This window comes from Pteropus alecto, unplaced genomic scaffold (assembly GCF_000325575.1).
Source record: "Pteropus alecto unplaced genomic scaffold, ASM32557v1 scaffold76, whole genome shotgun sequence".
NCBI lineage: Eukaryota > Metazoa > Chordata > Mammalia > Chiroptera > Pteropodidae > Pteropus > Pteropus alecto.
In genome coordinates, this window is record NW_006443138.1 from 242,544 (window position 1) to 267,365 (window position 24,822).

Below are 24,822 nucleotides of genomic sequence, written 5' to 3' on the forward strand. Positions count from 1 at the left end.
ATAGAAAGCTGAGAATAATTCTTCAAAGGTTTGTCTTTAAGAATCCATGAAAGACATCTAATTTTAACAAAACAAAGAGGAAGAGAGAGTACATGTGTATGTTGATGGGTGGTTTGTGGGATAGGAAGGTGCTGGGTAATAGAGAATTTGCATCCGGCTAAACTCAGCTCAGTGGAATATGTTTACATGTACCAAAATTTCCAGGGGAATAAGAAAGTGGAATGAAATGCACAATTTAAATAACCCATTGAGGGTCATGGATGGGGTGATGATAATGGCAATTCTTGACTGACCATGTAATCAAACACTCAGTGAGCTAAAAATTGAACTTGTGGGATCTGAATACCAATTCTGGGCCACTTCATCTCTTTTTTAAACTCCTCCGGAATGAGATTCCCTGGCTTTTTATTCATTTTCATGATTTGTTTTAAGTTAATGCAATGATTTGATGACATGATCTTCAGATGCCATGTAATAGCACATTCAAACTCTTCTATAATTAAGAAATATTCTGAATTTGTTTAGTTCAAACTTGAATTTACTTCTGATCAAAACAATAGTAACATTCCCAGAATAAGCAGCTTTGGTTCTTAAAATGTGTTTCTCTTAAATTATGACAAATTCCAAAGCAAATTATTTCGCTCATTTCTGTAGCAATCTTGTCCTATTTTCTTGTTCACATACCCAAGTTTAAGAGATGACAAGCTTTCTCTGACAGGGTTTTAATTAGTTTCCATATGTGATATGTTAATGCCATGTGGTCCTGAAATTTTCTTTTCGTTTGGAAAAAAAGACCACTTAAACTGTTTTAATTTACCTGCATCAGTTCTGATATTCCCTAACCATATGGCTTTGACACTTTTTTGCTTGTTTGTGCTTCTAATTTTTTTTTAAGCGTTGCTCTCATTCCAGCAATTCAGATGGACTGGTTACTTTCTGAGCAATTGTATTAAAGAAAAAGTAAAAGATTGGCTGTAGGTCAACTGAAGGATTTTCTGCAGTTAAACTCAGTTACAAGCAATGACTAAAAGGAATTTAAAGTTGCCTTTCCTAAAGGGTGAATGAATGCTGTCCTCCGATTTCTGACAGGACAGTGCTTGTAGGACTTTTTCAAGTTGAATAAGGTTTTGACTTTTTTTTTTGAGGTGGGGAGGGGTGTTGTGGGAGCCAGATGGCAGAGAAGGAGGTTGTTGTTTGGTTTGAGCTCCATTCAGATTCCGCATCTGCACTAAACCAATAGCCAGTTTGGGCAAGGATAAATAATTTTGTATAAGCAGATGAGGTACTTACCTGACATGAATGATTTATTTCTAACACCAGTAAATCTTTTCAATTCTTGAGAAGAGGGTGTTAACTGTGCTGCCCCATGGGAGTCAAGCAGAGATATTTACCTTCTTTTTCGCTTCCTCTTTTTCCTTGACCCTGACTAGTCTTGTGCTTGGCAGAAAGCTGCAAATGGGGGCCCTCAGAAAAGCCTGAAGGCAACACACTCACATCTCTGACAATTCCTTCTGATCTCAGAGGTTCCTCTCTATTTCTTTGCCATCATGGCATCGTCCTTTGCCTACCCCTCTCCTCTTTACCAAATGTCCGCTTGAAATTCACCTACTTCTACTCAAGTTCATCATTCACATTAATTATTCCCCACAGTAGTTTTTTTGAGATTTTACAATATGAACATTTATTCTTATTCACATGTTTTCACTTGAAATTTCCTTTTTAATACAATGTATGTAAATACTGTGTCCTTACCTAGATTTTAAAAGACCAGATATATTGCTTCTATTTCTTTCAAGCTGTGTAATATGTATGCCTAATTCTATGTCAGTGTTTCAGAGAATGAAATTCTCTTTCCTTCAACCTCTCTCAGTCTCTTGATAATATTAAATTGGTGTTCTCAGTTTCCTCTTGAATTTCCTGGTTAATTACTGTTTTTTAGTTTTAGCAGGTGTGGCCATTTAGCCTCATCTGATACTTCTTCATTATATATTACTCTTTTTATTTATTTATAATTAATAGTCTATCTTATTTACTATATGTACCAAATTTTCATTAGGTTTCTCAGTCTTACCCTTATAACCTACTGCTGACTTTAGCAAATGGCTTTGCCTTCTACTTTACTACAAAATCTATGGTCCTTCACCAACTTTCTCCCCACCCCTGATTTTTGCTGTATTTTCCCACCTGTCTCTTCTGTTTCTTTTGTCCATGAAGATGTATCTTTTTCCTTCTGATGCTGCTGTTTCAGAAACATTGATGTATGGATTACCACCACTTTGATCTCTATTCCCTTTTAGAATACGCTCAAATCTGTCTCTGAAACAGAGTAGTTTCCTAAGATGCAGTTTTGAATGGCCAAATGATTGATTGGTCTTTTATACTGTAAATCCAATTAATGGGCTATATCTTTAACTACATGAACTTTATATGAAGAGCAAACTTGATTATCTCATTAATGATAAATAGTTTGAGTATCAACTCATTATGCGCTAAACTAGAAAGAAAAGGCAATAATCTCTGCTCCCATTTCACAAGTTACAATTCGTGGTCACATGGCCACATCACTGCAACAGTTGTGGAAAATATCATCCCTCTGTTCATCTACTTCTTGGTGACAATACTATATCATGAAAGAAGGCAGCACAATGAAAATCACTTCAAGCCATCTAGGCCTAGACTTTGCTTTATAACAAATATAAAAGTCTCCTACCATCTGCATGCACAGCTTAGGAATCAGGAATGAGAAATTGCACACAGAATATTGGACACATACATGTACAATTTCTATTGTCCAAAACATTGACCCATTATTCTTGACTTCCTTGCTAGCACTGAACTCCAATTTTTGTCTCTCTGGCTAGTGAGGCTGACACGGCTTTGATGTTGCTTTATGAAAGACTTTTGTCTCATGAATAGAAGAAGCAGATGATCTTAAGTGAAAAAAAGTTATGGCAAGCATAGGACTCGCCATAAAACATTTACTTTTTCTTGGGAATGTTTCATTTTTGTTTTCAGGGGAAAGTTTAGTCCCAGATAAATTATTCTTTTATAGCTGCAAGCAAAAGACCCAGTACAGTATTTTGAATAGAGGAATAGTATATGACTTGAGTTACATTTTAGAATACCATGCTGAAGACTGGTTAGAAATAGGATATAAGGAAAAAGGGTAAAATTGAGAAGAATTAGGATATTACTGAAATAGTCCAAGTGAAAGATGAGCATCAGGAAAACATTGATAGCCCTATACATCCCCTGTATGTGAGGTCATTCTAGAATGTAAGATTGAAGGCCCAGGGCAGTTGCCCTTTAAATCTATCTTACTGTGGCCTCAGTTTAACTTTTTTCTGGACATGACATATCAGTCAATATAATAAACATTAAGTTGTCTTATAGCAGCACTATAGATATGCATAATATATGCATTTAATTAACTATCTCCCTACTGTGAATTTTCATTCTCATAAAAGATTGTATGGATATTTCCTTTCAAGTGTTAGTGATGTAAATGAACAAGATGAAATGTCAACAATGATTTGCTTCACACTCAAAAATATTTTCTTTCTTGCTCAAGAAAATTTGTGATTGATTTATTTATATAGGGTAAAATGAATTTTTTTAAGTTTAAGTATTAACCTATTTATTATTGAGATAAACAAGTATGCTTCTTTGCATAATGTTCATATATTAAAGATACCTCAAAGCAATACTATTGATTAAATTATAGCAAATCGATTGTTTAAATCATCCAGAATTCTTAAACCACAGGTAAAAATCTTATTTTCCTTAAATATTTTAGCTCTCCAAAACACAGTATTTCATAAAGCTGTAGTATGTGTGCCCTGGAATGAATTTGTTGAGTGTAAAGCTGAGTCTGTGCTCTATGCTGATGGTATTAACCTGGGCATATATACCTATTTGATAAGGTAATTCTGAAGCTTAAGTAAGAAAATCATGGAAAATTCTTAGGACCATGCTTAGGTCACAGTAAAGTATTCCCATTTATAACCTTAATGCAAAGGAATGCCTTTATTTTGGAGGCAAATTTAAAAGATCTGTAACAGAATATCTATTTATTATTACTCTTTTTGAAATTTAGACATTATATTCGCCAGCTACCTCATCACAGATAATCTAAGATGATGTCAGGAGAATGTAAAAATAATAATAATAATAATGAAAATGATAATAATATTTTTAATTGACAAAAAAGGACCAAAAACCCAAAATGCTGAAACACATTTTTTCTCCTTGTTTCTGTAGTTTTTTGGAAATAGCAACTGAGAAAACGTCGTTCACTTTTCCTTTAGGAAATTGAAATATAAAAATTGTTAAATAAAAATCTCTTTGAATTTCTAAAGGTATAAGATACTCTGTCAAGCAACTGGATGTTTCATAATCTGGCTCAGTTGCAGTTGGATTGTTGATATAACAAAGTAAACTCCAAATACATAAATTATTTTGATTGATTTGTTTTATTATCAGCAAAACGACACCTCAAACCTGCATCTGAGTTCATGATAGAAGACGTAGGTAGTAGAAATTGCTAGGACTATTTTCTCATGGATGATTAATGCAGAGTATTGAACAAAATGTATTATTAATGGGTTATACTTAGTACATAAGGTTTAGTCAGCAAGTGAAAAGCAGTTTTTGTTGAACAATAAGTGTTGACTCAGTGAAACAATTCCAAATTTTTCAAGGGAGTTTCACTGATAGAAAAAAATTTTATGTCAAGTAGGCCCTGCTGTCCTCTATCTTCTCATTTTCTGTGATTTCTATAAAAATGTTTTTGAGCACTTTTTATGAGGAGGTACTGCGGAAGATGCAAAGATAAATAGATATTACCCCTATTGTCTTGATGTAAGGTGGAACATTTAGCTGAGAAAAGAAGTACAAATATAAAATACAAATATAAAAAGATGTACTTGAAATAAGCAAAAGTTCTCTCTGGCCAGGGAATTACAGTAAGGCTACAGAAAGCTGTCATTTGATCTGAATACCAACAGATCAGTTATACTTTGGGGATAACGAAAAGAAATTTTAGAGAAACAAAAAATATGAAATTAGCCATGAAGAAAAGGAAAGTCATTGGTAAGAAACAAAAAATATGAAATTAGCCATGAAGAAAAGGAAAGTCATTGGTAAGAAACAAAAAATAAAACAAAATGTATACAAGGTTAGAAAAATTAAGTTGAGGTCAATTTGTTAAATAACAACATAGAGTTTATTTTTTTATTCCTGGGGCAATTTGGGACCACTGAAAGTTCTTGAGCTGTCAAGTCCTGTGGTGTGTATTAAAAGATTATCACTATCTCAGCACTGTATTTGATTGATTGGAGAGTAAAAATAATTGAGACAGAAAGACCAATTCAGAGCTCATTAAGATAGACTAGCTAAACTGATTTTAGAGTCTCTTGTTTCTCCTTAATGATCCTCCTAAGTTATTAGCTCTATATAAGTTTAAATTCAAATTTTATTTATTAAAAAGTGAAAGTACAAGTAAAGCTATAAGTATATGTAAATATATATAAAATATATAAATTTGAAAAAAATATTTAAGCCATGATTTTTAAGTTCCAGTAACTGAATCCCAAAATTGGAGGAAGGAGAGTTGCATCAGTCCAGATGATGAGGTGTTCACTCCAGGCAAGATGGTGATCTTGAACCCTAGGTAGCAGAGTCTGAGAGTCTGAGAGAGAAAGATCTGTACATGGGAAATTGATTGAGATTGCTCTTGGGTCAACACCTGTGGGGAGATGAGTTGGCTGAGGGGAAATCTGAACTGCAAAGCAATTGTAACAAAGGCCTCAACCAGTTCTATGGGGAATGCTGAAGCTAACCGTTAGAGTTGTCTTGTATTGAGTCAAGAGAGCCAGCCTTTGTACCATCACATCTAACATTTAGTAAATAACTTTCATAGTGGGACTTGTCAGAGAGTCAGCTACCAGTACTCTTGACAGTGGAAGGAGTAAGTGCTTCAGTCCTGAAAAGAGTAGCATGACAATCTGGGCAATATGCAATAATAAAGTATTGCCAGGAGAATAGGTGAGGGGTCATGTGTTACCCAAGTTCTCTAAGAAGAGAGTATCCGCATTGTTGGATAAGTAAGAAGCAATTTCCATTCAAAGAGTTAAGCTGTCACTGAATCATACCATGATTTAATTAATCATTCCCCCAATGTTGATTTTTTCCCTAATATTTTGCCATAATATTGTAATAAATATCTCATTAGCCATAGTTTTCTATTGGAACATTCCTTGGAATATTTGCTTTGATGTATTTCAATCTTCATATTTTAGAAATATCAATATTGATTCTATAAAGAATAGAATCAGTCCATTTCTGAAAATCTTCAACTAGATGAGTACATGGCTCCATTAATTCAAGTCTTAATCTAGCAGGAATTAATTTGCTGTCTAGAAACCTGAAACTAAACCATTAAAGGTTATGCATGAACTAAAGACTTATGCTAACCTGGCTCATATCCTAGCTTTGTCCTTTTCAAGTAATGCTACACACTGAATTACACAGTTCTACAATATACTCTTCCTCTGAACTTATAAGGTACTGATATGATGTAGTTCATGATATTTCTTCATTGGCTGGTGTAATCTTGGTGACTGAATAAGCCAGGCAGGAATCAGAGGTAAGGAATCATGTAATTAGTACTGCAGAATGATTCTACTGTGCATGGTAAGACATAATTATGGAACTGTGCCAATAACTGTGATTATTTTTGACTATCACTATCAGGCCACTGACTATTCTTTAGTGAGAGCATATACACATACAAATATGGCAGAGTTGTATGTGGTGACAAATAGACTTAAAGAGAGTGATGGGTGCATCTAGGTGTCAGACATGCCAACTGATTTCTTTAGGGCCCAGAACAAAGGATACTTTCACCATTTTTGATCAAGAAAGAATCATATCTATGTCTGTATCTACAGCTACATCTCTGTCTATATTTGTATTTTTATATCTGCATTAGATATTTTTTATTAAATGCCCACTATGATACAGGTACTCTTATGTTTAATTCTTATAGCAACTCTTTGAAGCAGGAGTTAATGCTATCAATTTTTAAGTATACTATTTTACATAGAAATGACAGACTTTGGATAAAATCACAGAATGGTGTTTTTTAAAGCCTCATTCAGAGGTTCCCATTTCTGATTACACATAAAAAGCACATTTACTGGTTAAAAGAAATTAAGTTTCTGGATTACATACCTGGGGATTCTGATTTAATATGTTTGGGGTAGGAACTCGAAATGTAAGTTGTAAAAGCTGCTCAGGTGGTTTTGACATAAAGTTAAGACTGAGAACTATTGCCTAAGCTCATTCTATTCTATTTCTCTGCATTTTAATGTCAAAAGGAAAAGTAGTCAGGTTTCCCAGCTTATTTATTGTTGAAAGTCCTGTTAGGTACATACATTGAAGGTTATGTATTGAGGATGTGTGGTCAAAAAATTTCCTATTCCTCTTTATGTGAATAGCACGACCATCTGTTATACTCCTAAACTTCTAAAAAGGTTTCATAACTTATGATGTATGAACATACAAATACTACAGATCAATAGGACATATTAGTAATATAGTTAAAATTGTTGTATCAATGATGCAAATAAGTAAAATGCTTAAGTAGAAATCTTGTTTATTTATTTTCCGTACAGTATTTTTTCCTGTTGTAAATACTTTTGACATTCTTATTTCCATTAGCAAAATTTTACTTGCATTTACACTAATGACAACTTAAATCACAATTATTTAATGGTATGCAGATAGAATTAGCATGCTGAGTGCTACTTCAAATGGAGATTTTCAGTCTGGGCACATATTAAAATAACTAACACATTTATACTTAAGAAATAGATGTTGAACTAGGTGAATTAAATTGTCTTAAATTGAGCACCCATGTGCCAAGCATTTTGTTAGGAATTTTATATTCATTTGATCTTCAAAACAACTTAGGGATTAGAGAAGCAGCCTTACCCTCCACTACAGATAATACAGTGAAGGTTCAGAGAGGTTAGGCCAGTAGCCCAAGGCCTCCCAGCATATAACTAAAGCCAAACTGAATGTAGGTCAATCTACTCTAACCTTCTTGCCTTTTCCCCTGTATCTAATGACCATAATTTTTATGCTTAGTGTCCTAGGCAAACATCACTTTCTTATTGTTTCTATAAATAGCATTTATCTAGCAGCTGATAAAGTAGAAAAACAGAGTATTATCAAACAGGAAATCTAGACATATTATTAACCAAATGGATTCATACAGTGAGACTATAAACCCACGCACTTTGAAATTAAAGAGCTTGGGGTCAAAGTGCTTCTACTAAGAGCTTTCCCCTATTAGCCTTATTCAGCTTCTTCACCTGAAAAACTGGGAAAATGTAGAACCTGTATCTTAGCATTGTTGAGAAAGTTTAAAGCAAAAATACCTGTTTTACAAAATACGTATTAAAAAAAAAGCACTTAGCATAGTAGGTAATTCATAAATACAATTATTGTTATCATTAATAAAAATTCTTATTAGATAATCAGCCATATTATTCTGGTTTATCTCTCTTAGCTTCAGAAAACTAAGATAAATATATCATGTTTTAAGAACTGGTGACAGAAAGAAATCTAACTATGAACGGTGAACATGCAATGCAATATATATATGCCTTACTGTTGAATTGTACACCTGAAACTTACTGGATTTCATTAAACAAATAATAATAATAATAAATTAATTTAGAAAAAGAACTGAAGGCTTACATAAATAGATTGCATTGATATTATTATAACATCTGAACTTTTTAATGAAAATATAAAGGACTGTGAGTAATTTTTTTTGTACCACAACCCCAAATCTAGGGAATTTAATTGTGCCTTTTGAATAAAATAATATAGTATGTGAGAAGAACTATGCTTAAGAGATTATTGGGGGCATGAGGGATAAATGATCTGGGTAAATTTATATGGAAAGGCTATTGGTGACCTTGAGCTTAATGGTTTATATCAAGCTAAATCAAACAATCTGGAAAGGAGGTGTATCCAAACACCTTTTACAAAATGTAGAGAAATAAGAGGATGATGCTCTGGGAATACCACATATTTAGGCTATCCTTTCCATATTTATTAAAAAGATGACAACTAGTATTACCAGCTCTTTCTAGAAGGCAACTAAAGTAATCACAGGAAATTTAAAAAATAGCAAAAAGTATTTATATTACTATTGGAAATTTAGTCAGTGTTAAACTAGCTATCCAGCAAACTGAAGCAATTGACAAGGTTCAATATCAACATTTCTGAGAAAATGAGGTAGACTGTGAAAAGTCAGAAGAAATCTTTAAAGAATCTCTTGTATACACTGACCTTTGAAAAGGCAATTTTAGAAATAAAAGAGAGCTACAGGAGAGATGCTTTCAAACATTTGGAAATTTTCTTAGGTGATCAGTCCAAGGTTAAACTTTGCCAACTATAAAACCACCACCACCACCACAACAAAAATAAAACTAGTGTGGCATTTCATGGGTTTATATTTTTCCTTGTATGGCAGATTTCTTCCCTACTGCAATAAACAGTGCAAATAGAAAAGAGGCCCAGACAGACCTCACATTATCTAAAGTCGAGACAAGATAGGATAGAAAGCTGCATATGAAAATCTGACTCAAAGAAACAGCAAAGGAATGATTGAATAAATGTCATAACAGAAATTAAAATATTGCTCAAGCAATAAAAGCAATAATAGATTCCTGATCTCGACGGCAAATTGAGAAGCCACCATAATTCAGAGAGATATCTTTAAAAAGGAAATCAACAGAGAAGAATGATTAAGAGCACAAGCTACGAAGCTAAACTAATGGTTTATGTCATAACTCCATAATTTAATGTCTGTGTGAGTCAGGAAGATACTTGATCCCTTTCTACCTAGGTTTTCATATCTGTTAAATGGGGATAATAGTTCCTATTTGGAAAACTATATAGAATCTTAAATAAATTAATACATGTAAAGTGCTATTATATTAAAAACTTTTATATAGCTATTAGAATAATTAATAATGAGAGTAAAAAAAATCAAAGGAAAAAGTAGATAATGTAAAAGAAGAGAAAATTAAGGACATAAGAATCATAGAGTTAGCTTCAAAACAGTGGCATAAATAATAAATGTTTCAGTTATAAAGATGTTAAGTTCAATAGAAGTGATGTTTTATAGGTTATAAAAGGTCAAGTAGTCATTTCATGTGTGTTAATTAACCTAAAGTCATAAATGGGTTTAAAAATTATCTTTTCAAGAGAGAAATTAATTTTTAGAAATTCATCCAAAATATAATCACCTACACCTCTCACATATTGAGATTATAAAATCTTCAGTAAACCTTGAAAATATTTTGTGTTCTAAATCATAAAAATAGAATAATTGTAGTCACTATTCATGCAACTTCTTTGCTAGTGAAATAACAAACAATTTCATTATGCATTACAGGTAATTTATTAATTGCTATTTTATTTTCATTTCAATAAGACAAATTCACTTCTAATTCCCCTTTTACAACTAATTTGAAGCTAAGATGGAAGTGCTTGATATCTATTTGATGTACTTAGAACACAGAAAATATTTTCTAGAGGTAATAACAACTAGACATTTATAATTATACAGAATAGCAATTTATTTAATGAGACTTTGCTATAGATATTTAATTTGTGATTACATGAGATTGGAAAATGTTGGAGTCAGTAGAATGACCTAAAAGACTCAAAACTTCTTTTTGTATTCTAGTTTATGTAATTGTGGACGTGTGTGAAATGACTTTGAGATATGTTTAATCACATATCTACTATTTTTAATTGTCACTCAATTGGAATGAAAGATATATTAGATATAATAGAAGATATATTAAAAATTAAATTAATGACTTTTAAAACAATTTTTAAAACAATGATAAGCCATGTAGGTGTGTTACTATATCAGGTATTCACCCAGAATACTATTTGTGAGTGCACATTTTCAAGGGAATAAGCAATACCTATTTCACAACATAACTTGGTTAAGAATTTAAAATTCCAAAAATGTCATTCAGAGGGAAATTTCTCCTCAAAAGGCTGAACATAATATTTGTTGGAATCTTAAATATTTATGAATTACTTTCACTCTAAGCAAAATATAGCAGTTAATTCAATAACTAATTTTCTGAGTCTTTAGAAAAAAATAACTGATGGGAAATAAGCTCTCCCATTTCTGATGTAATATCTTTAAAAGATGTTGAAGTGAGAAGCTCGATCTGCTCTGATGCGGACACGTAGAGAGAACATTGAGGAGTCCTGAGCCCCTCCTTGAGATGAGAATGTTGCTGTTGGAATGTCCTCCGTGATCAGATCGTCACTGAGATCCAATTTTCATTTTATCCTCCTCGGTCATGTGCGTTGGCAGGGACCCAAAGCAGTTGGTCATGGAACAAGAAGATTCTCTAACACTATCACTATGGTCAGCCTCAATAATCTCAACACAGAGAGTGTCTGCATCTGCAGAGGATTCTGTCCAGAAGTCAGACAACAGGAAAATGGGCAGTGGCTATGTGCTCACATTCTGGAGCAGATGGTTGGTGACCTGTCCAAATTTTCTACTTGTTAATTTCAGAAATATAGGCAATCTATTAACTCTTCTGTCCCTTGTTTTCCTTATCTATAATGTAGAGTTAAAGGTACCTCTACACAAGGTAGCTTGAGTTTAATGGGTTAATTCGTTGAAAGCATTTCAAACAGTGCTAACTGTAAGTAAGCACTCAATAGCTTTTAGTAAGTGCTGCTACCACCACAACCACTAACCAAACACATAGGCCTCTTTTCCATTTTTAATGCCTGGTATTGAGTGTTAAATTAAGGCAATACTCCTAATGGGAAGGTAGGGGAAGATTAGCATAGATTGTTTCTGATTCCTCTAACTGGCCTAAAAGCTATCTTGTAATACTTAAGCTTTAATAGCCTATTACAAGTGGAACCTGCATTGTATAGATTATTTAATTTTATTCAGTGCACATCTACCAGGGTTTTCTTATAGTTATTCCATGTGGCTGCTCTCCTCCCTTCCACATGAGTATTTGATGTTGCTATCATTTTGTCTATTTTCCTCAGATGCTTCCATTGATGTACCTTTGGGATGGGATAATGGGCCATTTTGTGTCATTTACTGTTATTTGTTTTACTATTGTAGTCATAATTTGAATGCTTGAAGTTGGGGAGAATTAGGGAGATACAAGATCTTTCAATCCACCTTATATTGTCTGTCTCTTTAGGGAATCATAAATTTTTAGAGCTCTAAGTTACATTATTTTCAAGTCCCATGTTGAGAACTAAATCACTAAATCATGGACACATATATCTTTTGGTGGCTTGTCTCTACATTCTAGTGTTTATAAGTCAAGTGTTTATAACACCTTTACTAATGTTGCTCTAATAAGTTCAAGTTAGGTCAAACAAGACTTCAGTGCCTTTAAAGCTAAAACTTAGGAAAGCTATTGAGAGAAAAGCAAAAATTAAAAAAAGAGATTATCAGGTTTGTGGCAAATGAGAGAAGGACTAGAATCAAACACATATGAACATTAGAAAAGACATTAAGTGAACATTCAGGGGCAGAAGCAGAAAGTCAAAGAAACTCATACTGAATGGCTTTAGGCTTCCCAGTAAAGAATGACACAGTCAAACAGCAATGTGAGAGGACAAAAGAACTTTGGAACTTGATAGTAAATATGTTTGTCACCATAAATCTGGGAAATGCCACTTAAAGACTAATGGGTTGAATCTTGTGGCTTATGAAGTACCATTTGACCCTATAAATATCAATTAAAAATTAAACTATTGGGAAAGTATAAATACATTCACATTTGGTTGGTTCTTTTTGACCATCCACTCACATTTCACTCAAATCTCCTAAAGTGAATTAATCTGTAATAAATGAAGATCACATGACAGATGAGTATATACCAAGCTTATGAAGACAAGAGAGAAAGTATGTATGTCCTCTGTCTCTATTTCATTCCTTTATTCTCTTTCTCTCTCTCTTTCTTGCACTAATTCTCTCTCACTTTCTTATTTTAGTAATAAGTTTTGGGAATAAGGATGACCTCAGATTAAAGCTCCATTCTTTGGCTTTGGAAAACCAAAGAACGAAGAGTCAAGTAATGAAATCAGGGCAAAGGAAACAAGTTTGTAGCCTTTCTAATAAAGAAGGAAGTTCCTTAGGTGTCCAGCCTACCTTACCACATTGAAGTGGCAAGAATTCAGGAAAGAAACGTTGCAGAATATATGATATATTCATGCTTGAATAGTGGCATCTGAGTATTCTTTCATTTTTTTTTATACCTCAACGTATTAATAGATGTTACTATATAGATTTGCCATATTCATTCAGAAAGAATGAGGAGATTAAAAAACTACAAATGCTAGGTATCATTCCTAATGATTCAGGTTTAGCTGGTCAGGGGAAGATCCCAGATATTAGTTTTTTAAAGATACTGTTCATATAATTCTTACATGCAGCCAGAATTCAGAATCACTGACCTAGGTACAGATAGAGAACCTCTTTTGGTACTCAATTTCTATGTTAGATCAATAAGTCCTGAACCTAAATTTCCAGAGTTTAGGTTTGAATCTAAAAACTGTATGCTTGGTGTTCATTTCTGGGTCAGTCGTCTGAGATTTATTTTGCAATGTTAGATTAATAGTGTTTTCTGAAATGTCACCCTTTGAGAGTTACAGATTTCAAATGCAGGGGACTGAGGTTTAGCTTGGCACACCAAAGCAAAACAATGAATGACTCGATGGCTCTAAGATAAGAAATTACATAGCAGGTCAGTATTTTAGGAGCAGCCTTGAATTGCCCTTGGCCAGTGGGTAAACCAGAAAGTCAGAAAACATATTAGCTTCAAAAGAAGTGATGACAGTATGTGGTGGATGACTAAAGACTAGCAGACATTGAGAAACTAAAAGAGTGAATGAAGGGCCAGAGGATTTTGAGAGACCATCAAGCTTGGGATCTGAATACTTACTAAATCAAAGTTTTAAGTCAGTAAGATTTTCCTATAAATTTTGCTAGCCAGAAGCCATGCATAAAGGCAGGTAGTCCATTTTCCTCAGGAAAGTGTAGGCAAATAATGTCATCTGGTTAGAAGATTTTAAAGAAGTGAAAGCTAAGTGGAATATATGATATCAGTAATAAAAAGTAAGAAAAAAGAGACCAGAGCTTCCTTTAACATTGTTCAATTTAGTGTTCATGGGAACTCTCTGGGATATTCTGAAAATATGATAATAAATAAATATGAGAAGTAGGGATATTTTCATGTTATTTATTCTTGGATTAAGGCAATATCTGGCAAGAGACATGCTGCCTTTTACACACATTGCTGTAGAATTCCATTAGAAAAATGATTTGTAAATAGAAAATTATATTATATCGTTATTTATATTCATTACATTGTCAAAATTGGGGCTTAGTCAGCAGTGTGGCTGACCAGATCCTGAGATCAGAAAGCTCTGCAGAAGAACCAGTAATGGTTCTTCTAAAAACTAGGCAGTGACCCTACAGAGGGTAAAAACACATATCGTACTCCAAAACAACCAGAAGACAGCAAACTTAATAGTGGCAGGTTAATATGATCCAGTAATACCACTTCTGGGTATATGTCTGAAGGAAATGAAATCAGTATTTCAAAGAGATAGTTGCACCCTCCACATTCATTGCAGCATTATTCACAATAGCCAACACATGGAAAAACCTAAGTGTCCATTAACAGGTGAACAAAGAAAAAAATGTGAGAATTTATATATATGTGGTATATATAAATTCAGCCACAGAAAGGAAGAAAATCCTGCCATTTGCAATAACCTGGATGAACCTTGAGGGTGTTATGCTAACCAAAATAAGTCAGACAGAACAAGACAAATACTGTATGATCTCATTTATATGGGAAATCCAAAAAAGTTAAACTCATAGAAACAGAGAGTAGGATGGTGGTTGCCAGTGACTGAGGAGTGGGTGGAAATAGGAGGTTGTTGGCCAAAGTATATAAACTTTTAGATACAAGATGAATAAGTTCTGAGGATCTAATGTCCTGCATGGTGACTATAGTTAATAATACTGTATTGTATACTTGAAATTTACTTAATAGATCTCAAATATTCTCAACTCACACATACACAAAGGTAAATATGTAAGGTAATGAATGTGTTAACTAACTTTATTGTGCTTACCATTTTGCTATATACATATAACAGATCATCAAGTTGCATGCCTTAAATTTATACAATTTTTCAATAACGTGGAGGGGAGAAGGTAGTTGATAGTGTGAGGTGGTTCAGAAAAAGGAAGCTAGCCTTTTAAAAGAGTATCGGATGGTCTCATCTATAAGATATGACTTTTGTATGAAAAAAAGGCAGTATTTTTATTATGGAACATGAAAATAGAACACTAGTTACTGGGACTGAAATAAAAATGAGGGTTTATTCACAGAATAAAAATGAGTAAAAATTGAGATATAAGATATGATCCTGTGGAGAAGGCTAAATTAAGGATAAATACCAGCTTGCCTCCTAACAGCCTGTTAATACTCCTTAGATAGGATATGGTAGTACTGAAATCCTTACTCTGTAGCACCAATTAAAATAATTTGAATGATGTACCTCAAACCAATAAAAATAAGCTCAAATTAAATTAAAGTAAAATTCACATGTAGTATGCAGCTCTTTGGTTTGTATTTAGGAGTTAAATTAAGTAGTATATTTAAAACCTTAAACATCTCATGCAAAGCATGTGCTGAAAATGAAAGCAAAGTTAGAATTCTGCCCTAAATTTTCTCCCAAAAGGGTGAACCCTATAGATATAAGCTTAATTATTAATAACATGAATATATTTGGAACTTATTTTGTATCATTGTATTCTACTGCAGTATTAAAAAATGGCTTTATTAGGTATAATTAATATATAATAAACTACATGTATTTATTTATAGTATGTACTTTGGTAAGTTTGACGTACATCCATGAAACCATCACCAAAATAAAGATAATGAACATATTTATCACTCCCAAAATTTTTCTCCCACCACTTTGTAATTCTTCCCTCCTGCTCTAGCTCCCAACACCTAAGCAATCACTGTTCTGGTTTCTGTAACTACAGACTCATTTACATTTAGTAGTCTTATATAAATTGTATCATATAACATGTACTTTTTTATGCCTGAGGTTTTTTTTCCACTCAGCATAATTATTTTGAGTTGTCTATTAATAGTTTTTTTCTTTCCTGAGTAGTAAGTATGCTGTTGTAAGGATAGGTTACAATTTGTTTATTTATCTACTGATGGACACATGTGCTGTTTACAGTTTTTAATGAAATAAAGCTGCTAAGAAGATTCATGTACAATTCTAGCACTTCTAGAATCATTGTTTTTTAGAGTGTAGCTACTCAACTGAGGAAGTCAGAGCAAAAAAATGAAAATGCTATCCAAGAGAAGTTGTAGAGTGTGTGTGGCCTCAAGGAGAATTACACTGATATCTCTTCCATGACAACTTGTTATGTTCCATCAAGGCAGTACCCACAGATTTTTATTGACTCAACATGAATATGTGCCTAAGTAAGATTCTACAGTATAGAAAGTGTATTAAAGCTAAATTCTCTGTTAGTTTGAATTTCTGATGTCATCATTATATTAATTCTCAGTTTATCTTTCTGAAGAATTACACTGTAGATACTCACACTTAACAACTGTGAATTTTGGAATATATAAACATCTATAAATTATTTCAAAACAAATTTTTACATTTTTATGTAAAAGGAAGTCATAGTTATATCCAGATGCTTTGATTTTTAAGATTCTCTAAAAGACACGCATAAAATTCCTCAGGTTTGAAAGTGTTTAAGATTCATTACAAACTTTTCTTAAGAATAATAATAACGTAATAATCAAACTGTATAAATCAATTTTTAAAAAATAATCAACTCATGTATGGACGGAATTGTCCTATTATCTAGAAATTAGACTTCCAGCAGTTAAAAAATATTTTCACAGCAAATTGTTACAGTAAAAGCTGACTTCACAGAGAATAATAGGCACAAAATGTAAAGATTTTCAAATCAAAGGTGAAAAGGGAAGCCTCCAAAAGGAAAAAAACTAGGAAGAAAAAAACAACAATTCATAAATGTAAATATTCATAGCAGCAAAAAAAAAAGTTCAAATAATGATTTGCAGAGAAGGCTCTCCCTTCCCTTTTTCTTCTCAAACCAGTTCTCAGTTCCAAAGTCAGTCACTTTTTCTGAGTGGCCTCCATTGACCTCTCTGACTGAATCCAATTATTTATTTTATTTATTTTTATTGTTTTCATTAGAATGTCAGCTCCAAGAGCCAGAGATTGTGTCTGTCTTTGTGCACTATTCCTTGGGACTAACACGGTGTCTGACACATAGTAGTTTCTCTAAAATATTTGTTGACAGAAAAAGATGGTAAACAACCCTGATGGAAGTCTCCTTGATAACCTCTTTTGGTGCTTAAACTAGTGCTTTGCACAGTAACTACTTCAGAGAAGGAACACATTGTGGCAAATCTGAACAGCTAAACTGTATGTACATGTCTCCAGTTCCTCAGAAGGCAACTCTGAACAGGAGGGTTCTCTGCTCAGTGAGTCAGGGTTTTGTGGAAAAAAATAAGACAGGGCACAGACACGGGGAAATGGAAACTTGGGACTTGCAGTATACATGACTGTTACTTGGGAAAATAAGAAAGGCTTTTGTCTCAGTCTCTGCCTGGGTTCTTCTCAGTAATAGTATGCTGGTAAAGGTTTAACAATTTTTATCTCTAGAAGAAAACAAAGTCTAATTTTGTAGTGTTTGTTAATTTCCATGCTGTAAATACTCCCACTCTGGCTGATTACAAGCTATCGATTTGATGACATTGAAATGTGAGTTTGAAAAAAGTTCTCACAATTAGGTGTTCCAAGGTAGAACCAGCCAGTTCAGGCGTACCACATTGCCTTTTAACCGTACATATTGCTAAAAACAAGAAGTACAGACAACTAGAAATAATAATATATGCTAAGTATCTAACTCCTAATTAATGAGACTTTACACAAGTACATAAAGAGAATAAATTTAGGATATGAATAACAAGAATTATAACATAACCTACTGATATAAAAACAATAATAAAAAACAAATAAGAATATTAAAGCTACATTTTCTCAGTGACCCAATACGTTACATAAGTTTAAATCATAGAGTATAAGAAATGGTTGAAAGCTCAGCTCAATCAAGGCTACTTATTTTATATTCCTGGAGGGAAGTAATTTATTTTAAGTCACTTAAGAACAGTTGCTAGTGACTGAGTAGGTATTCAAGTCAGTTACCAGTCAGACTTCTCATGTAGTTTTATTTCCAGTATTCTTTACTATTCCTGTTACCTCTCAATTTTTAGAATGGCTTTCGAATTTGAGGAGATGAACAACATTTTTATGCTAAATTATTTATGAAAATAGATGTGCATTTTCTTAGCCAAAAGATATCACTTTACCAAGAGAAGATGTCATCACTGTGAAAGCACAAAATTCTGTCTGTGGAAAAATCTAAAATCTATACTTTCTTTTATTCCTCTGAGTAAAATGTCTTTATTTACTTCAACTTAGAGCTGCTCTTGGTGGTTAGAAATAGCAATAGTTTGCTTTAGATTAAGTGTTTTTTAAAAATGTCATAGCTCTCTTTCCTCCATTACCATCCAAGGAAATTTTCTTTATATAAAACTTTTCTATATTTTTAATAAAGAAAAAACAGACACGTTTATTTAAAGTGCATAGTGGATAGAAGATATGTCCTGAATGAAGTAAGAATACTATGCCAGTCAGCAAATGTACAAACTTGTACAGGCAATTTAGCTCCAATGCTTTAATTTTATTAGAAATTATGTGTAATATTCTCTTCTGTGCCCAAATCAAGATTTTCATGAGAAGGAAATGAGATACTTTATGGGAAAGCACTTCATAGACTGTAACATGCTATACACAATATAATTGCAATTTCATCAGTTTTCTGAAGTTGGATAAGAGAGATGTGAAAATCTTGTCAAAATGCTAGGTCTGGTCCACTTGGGTTCCTATCTATAGCAAAATATAAGGGTAAAGAACTATGAATTTTAGAAATACAAGATCCACTTGTGTCAATGATTTTAGCAAAATATATCAGTTCTTTGTCCCAGGGTGCGCTGAACACATGATGAGTGGGTGTCATTGTGGTGGTAAAAGCACTTCTAGGGTACAAAAGGATGCAGAAGTTTCCCACAAACCAAAATGTACTGTGTTGAAGGTATGGCTTCCTCTGTTAAGTACACATTCTGGATTTGTGTTATATAAAATAAGTGACCCATAGTTAACTGAGGTGGTCACATTCTTCAATTTAGATAGAGTCATTCGACAGATGTATATATAAATAAACTTCTCTAGGTCAGGCATTGTTAATCTCTGGATAGACAATGATGTACCAAATCAACATAAGTCCTGACTTCAGTAACTTAAAATTGGGTATATACACTTCTCCCTTGTGAGTGAAGCTATATGGCGTTTTGTGGATCTGACCAAGATTTTAAAAGCAGAGGCTCTTGCTGTCAAGCCATGAAAAGACATGGAGGAATCTTAAATGTATATTACTAAGTGAAAGAAGCCAATCTGAAAAGACTACATGCTATATGATTCCAACTATATGAAATTCTGGAAAAGACAAACTATGGAGACAATAAAAAGATCAGTGGTTGCCAGGGGTATGGGGCAAGAGGATATAATTAGGCAGAGCACAAAGAATTTTTAAGGCAGTGAAAATATTCTGTATGATATTATAATGATGGATATATGTCATTAGACATTTGTCCAAACTCAGAATGTATATCAAGAGTGAATCCTAAAGTAAATTATAGATTTGGGGTGGTTATGATATATCAATGTAGGTAAAAAAAAAATGTACCATTCTGATGAGTTATGTTAATATCGGGGAAGGCTATGCATATGTAGAGGCAGGGGATACTTGGGAAATCTCTGTACTTCCCTCTCAATTTTGTTGTAGACCTAAAACTATTAAAAAAATATTCTTTAAAAATTAAATAGAACAAAAAGTAGAAGCTCTTAATGCAATAAAGGGTACACTTCTCTTCGTCTTCATTTTGTATCCATGCATTTAATTCCAATGTGCATTTTCACTGTCAGTAATTCCTCATTTCTATAACATCATTTTACTTCATATTTTTCAAGAGAGGTGAAAAATATATGGGTAACATCTTTGACAAATTTCCATGTTTTGTGATAAATGTTTAAAAAATTTCTACATAATAAATCACTCCTCCAGAATATGTTATTGGTTCATAATCAACATTTTAAAAAACTTGTGCTTATAATATTGTAGAATATCTGACATGTATAAATACAGCCTTAATGTGTAATGAAACATTTAGATTTGACATTCTAAAAAGTCCTAATTTCCATTACTTTATAAAGAATAATTCTGATTTTAGCTTGTAATTGAATATTTTTAAATACACATGAATTTAAATATTTTCTTGAGTGGAGGTCTTTGTTTTTGCCTACAAAGTCTGGCTAAGGTGAAAAGAGTAATTTTAATTTAAAATATTTAGAAAGTAGATGAAAATATACCTGCTTTCAAAAATTATTTTTTCCAACTGAAAGGTCAAATAAGTCTTGAGTAAATCCTATTTCATTGCCTTTTATTTATAAAAGTCATTTTTATAAAGTCTTTTTTATTCATATATATTTTAATTGCTAAAACTAAAAGGTTAACATTTAGAAGGAATATTATCACTTTAACTTTTATTCCTCTTGTGATTATTTTATGTGTTAAGAGAAGTTTAAATGCTGCCTTTTATGAAGCAGCTGTGGAAGTACAGATGGAAGTATGGATGGAAGTTATGCACAAATATCACAGCATGGGCTCCCTCTCACCAAGGCTGTTCTAGCTGCTCCTAAATTCCTGACACACAAAAGGAAAGACAAATGGTGAGACCCAGATGTGGTAACATCTCTCAAGGATCTAGTCAGGCACTTCGAAGCCCACTAATTATATCTGAACTCTTTCACTGCAGAGGGGACAAAGTTTTGATATTATTGGGATATTCATCCACTCTCGATATGGGGTTGCTTTCCTGCCTACATTACTTAGTCCAGAATAATTTTGTGATTGTTTACAGATTTATTGACATAGGATCCTGCATAAAACCACTTTGAATCAAGGAATGAGTCTTTGGATGAAAGCTTATAGGGTTGGGTTGCAGTTTTCCAGGAAGCAATATAGGCATTGGACCTAAACATATATATGGCTTACTCACCCAATAGCTAGAATAAATAGATCCTAAACCCAGGAGTGAAAGTAGGATCAGTTGTTCTCACTCTCAGTTACTTTGCAGAACTTTAGCTTTGTGCCCATGCAGCCTTAGGCTTTCCTGGATTGGAAGTCCTGGTCATCAGACGGTATGCTTTCATCAGAGCACACTGTAAGATTTCCACTGAACATAAAACTATTCCTGTTGCCTTGTCACTTTGAAGTTCTCATGCCAGTGGAGGAGAAGATGAGGAAAGGATTTACTATACTAATGGAGATATTCAACTCTACTTTTCATGAGAAACTTTGATTAGTGCTGTATAATGGGGATAGGAATGAGTATGTTTGAAACTTGCAGGTTTTACTGGGCATCTCTTAGAACTTTTATGATTAATGACACGAGTGCATGGATGATTGCTGAAATCTAACCTGACAAGGTGAAGGGCACCAAGGACTCAAATGCCCAAGAAATAAGTCTGGTGACCCCACCAAATAAACAACTTACACCAGCTGAAGTGTTGGCCAAGAGTAAAGGAAATCCAGAGTATGTAGATAAAGAAGATGATGAACATCAATTATAACCTGTGTATTAGCTGCAAAGGGGAACCATAGTTTATTTTTCAAAACCTACTGTAAACAAATCCAGTTTTAGAGATGGCAAATTATACCACATAGAAGAGTCAGCAACAGAGCAGACTTAATATGGAACATGAGCAGTTTCAAATGATACAACTGATCTATGCTTGATTGCACTATGCTAAATCTCCTTGGCCCACCTGAATTTATCACATTTATAGTATACCGTTCATTCACCTGAGCTGAGTGCCATATCAAATATACATAGTGCAGTCTCTTTACTTTGTGGCCTTGTGGCTTTCTCCCTAGCTTCAGTAGTTTACTTATCCTGCTGCATCTTGAGATTTCAAGGTAGTTAAAGACCCCAGGGCTATTTCTGAACAAATTAAGAAGAGAAGTTGGTATATAGTTCAGCCAGCCTCTTTTTCTTTCTCTAAAAAATACAACAATTTTGATTCTGAGGTGCATTCCATGTATTTCTCATAATCTCCCAAGAGAAAATGAGCCCTAGTTTTTCACAAAAGTAACCAATTAATTAACAAATGTTTTATTGGATTTTTTTGCCTTTCCTGTCTTACATCTCTCTTATTTAAATTTAAGTGTTGTTGCAATATAAAGTATAAGAGAACTAAAGGGAGATTGTCTAGGTTACTTTTATAGTCTCATTATGCTATAAGTGTCCACATGCAAATGTGGAATTGAATGGTGTCCCACAAGAATATTTGCTTAACACATTTCATACAATCTGATTTTGGTCCAAGTGGTTCATTGACTCAGTTCTATACAGAATTCTAATTTCTCCACTACAGAACATGTCTGCATTTCATTATAGTCTCTATATCTAGACCACAAAATTTTTTTTGTCCTATAAATTTGCCTTTAGATTTGGTTCCTTTTATGTAACTTAAATTTCATCTCTTTTGTCTCTAGATCAAGTGGTGCTGAAAATGTAATAGATGCTCTAACAAAATGAATTGATACCAGGGAGTGTGGAAAAAAGTACATCTGCCTATAGGTATCTTTCAATATTAATTTGAAATGTTAAATAATGTTTGAACCATTAAAAAAAGCTGAATCCAGAGATTTCAAATGGGTAGCTATCTTATTTAGAGCTGGCAATTTCACTTCTAAAATAGCTAATATCAAACTTTGAAATTCACTCTTCTCTAGCATTGTTTATGGCAAGTGGATTTCACACTCATTTGCTTGAGAACTGTTCTTTGGAATCAGAATAAAAGAAATTTAGGAGGTGTTTCACAATTTCATTTGTAGTATTAGGTGACTCTAAGGACAATAAAGTTGAATATGTTTCTAAAAAAGTTATTCTAATTATAACCCCAGGAAGATTTCTCCAAAAATACAATTATTTTGATTTTTTGGCAGTCTTAAAACTATATAATATTTTACCAATTCCAAGAAAGAGAATATACATGCATATATATATATATGTATGTATATAAAATATATATATTCTAAATTTAGCTAGACTCTAAGTTTCATTTTTCCTATTGAATAGCAAAAAAGATTTATTTAAAATAATGACATTGAAGGAAAATATATAATGATATGCTTGCTATACAGGAAATTAACCAAAGGACAGAAAACATCTTTGAAAGAAAATTCTATTCAACAAATACTTATTGAATGCTCCTTAGGGGCCAGATACTGAGGTGAAGTTTATTGCAGTGAATAAACAAATGCAGTTCGAGTCTCAGTTTTGACATTTACTGACAATGCAATTTGGAATACTTATTATTAACTTTTCTGCTAATATCTTTATCATTAAAAGGAGAATATAGATACATGTCTACTAAGTTTGATGTCAGGATTAAATAAAATAATATATTCAGAATGTCAAACAGCATCTACGGCTTAGGGCTCAACAAACATTTGTTGTTCTTAGATCCTAGGGATTTAGGCATGAACAAGTGAGGCATTCAGCATAGAGATAGACAATTCAACATATAATTATAGTAGGATAGGTGCCCTTATAAGCAAATAGAGAAGGTAGTCATAAGATAAAAAAAAAAGAGCAGGCTTTTGGAAGAAAATAATACTTAAATTAGGATCTGAGGAAAAAGAGAAAGTTATCGTAGAAAGACAAAAGAATAACATTAAACAAAAGGAAAGGCCAGAAAAATGAAAGAGCATGGTGATTTCAAGCAACCAAAACAACTTAAGTGTAGCTGAATACGTGGTATGATAAAGCTGAAACAAGAGATAAGCAAACTTAGAACAATGACTTTCAAACTTTTTGGTTGTAGAACCTCTACTTACTCTTAAAATTTACCAAGGACCTCAAAGGGCTTTCGTTTATATAGGTTCTGCCAATCAATATTTACCACATTAGAAATTAAAACAGAAAATTTAAAGCATTTATTAATTTGTTTAAAATAAGGTTATTATGTTTTAACATAAATATTTTTGTGATAAATATATTTCAAAAAAATGAGTGGTATTGCTTCATATTTTGCAAATCTCTTTAAAGTCTGCCTAAATAGATAGCTAGATTTTTGTATCTGTTTCTGAATTCAAGTTTTTGTTATATTTCTGACGAAAATAGTTTTGTGTGAAGCAAATTCAGTCTCACACAGATAAGAAAAAAATGGATAAAGTATTTTAATAGCTTTTGCAGATATTTGTGGAGTCTCCTTTTGATACTATATCAAAAATCAACAAGGAGCAGTTTCTTAAAATTTAGTTACAATGTGAGATCTGATCTCATATCATGGAGATTTTTATGTGATTTTTATCTGATCTCATATCATGGAGATTATTATTACATTAGGATTCATTGCTCTATTTTGCATTTTGGATGAATCTTTTCCTCATGTGTGATTTTGCATCATCATTGGTCATTTGGAAAATGTTGGTTCACTGTGTTATACTGGTCTCTACAG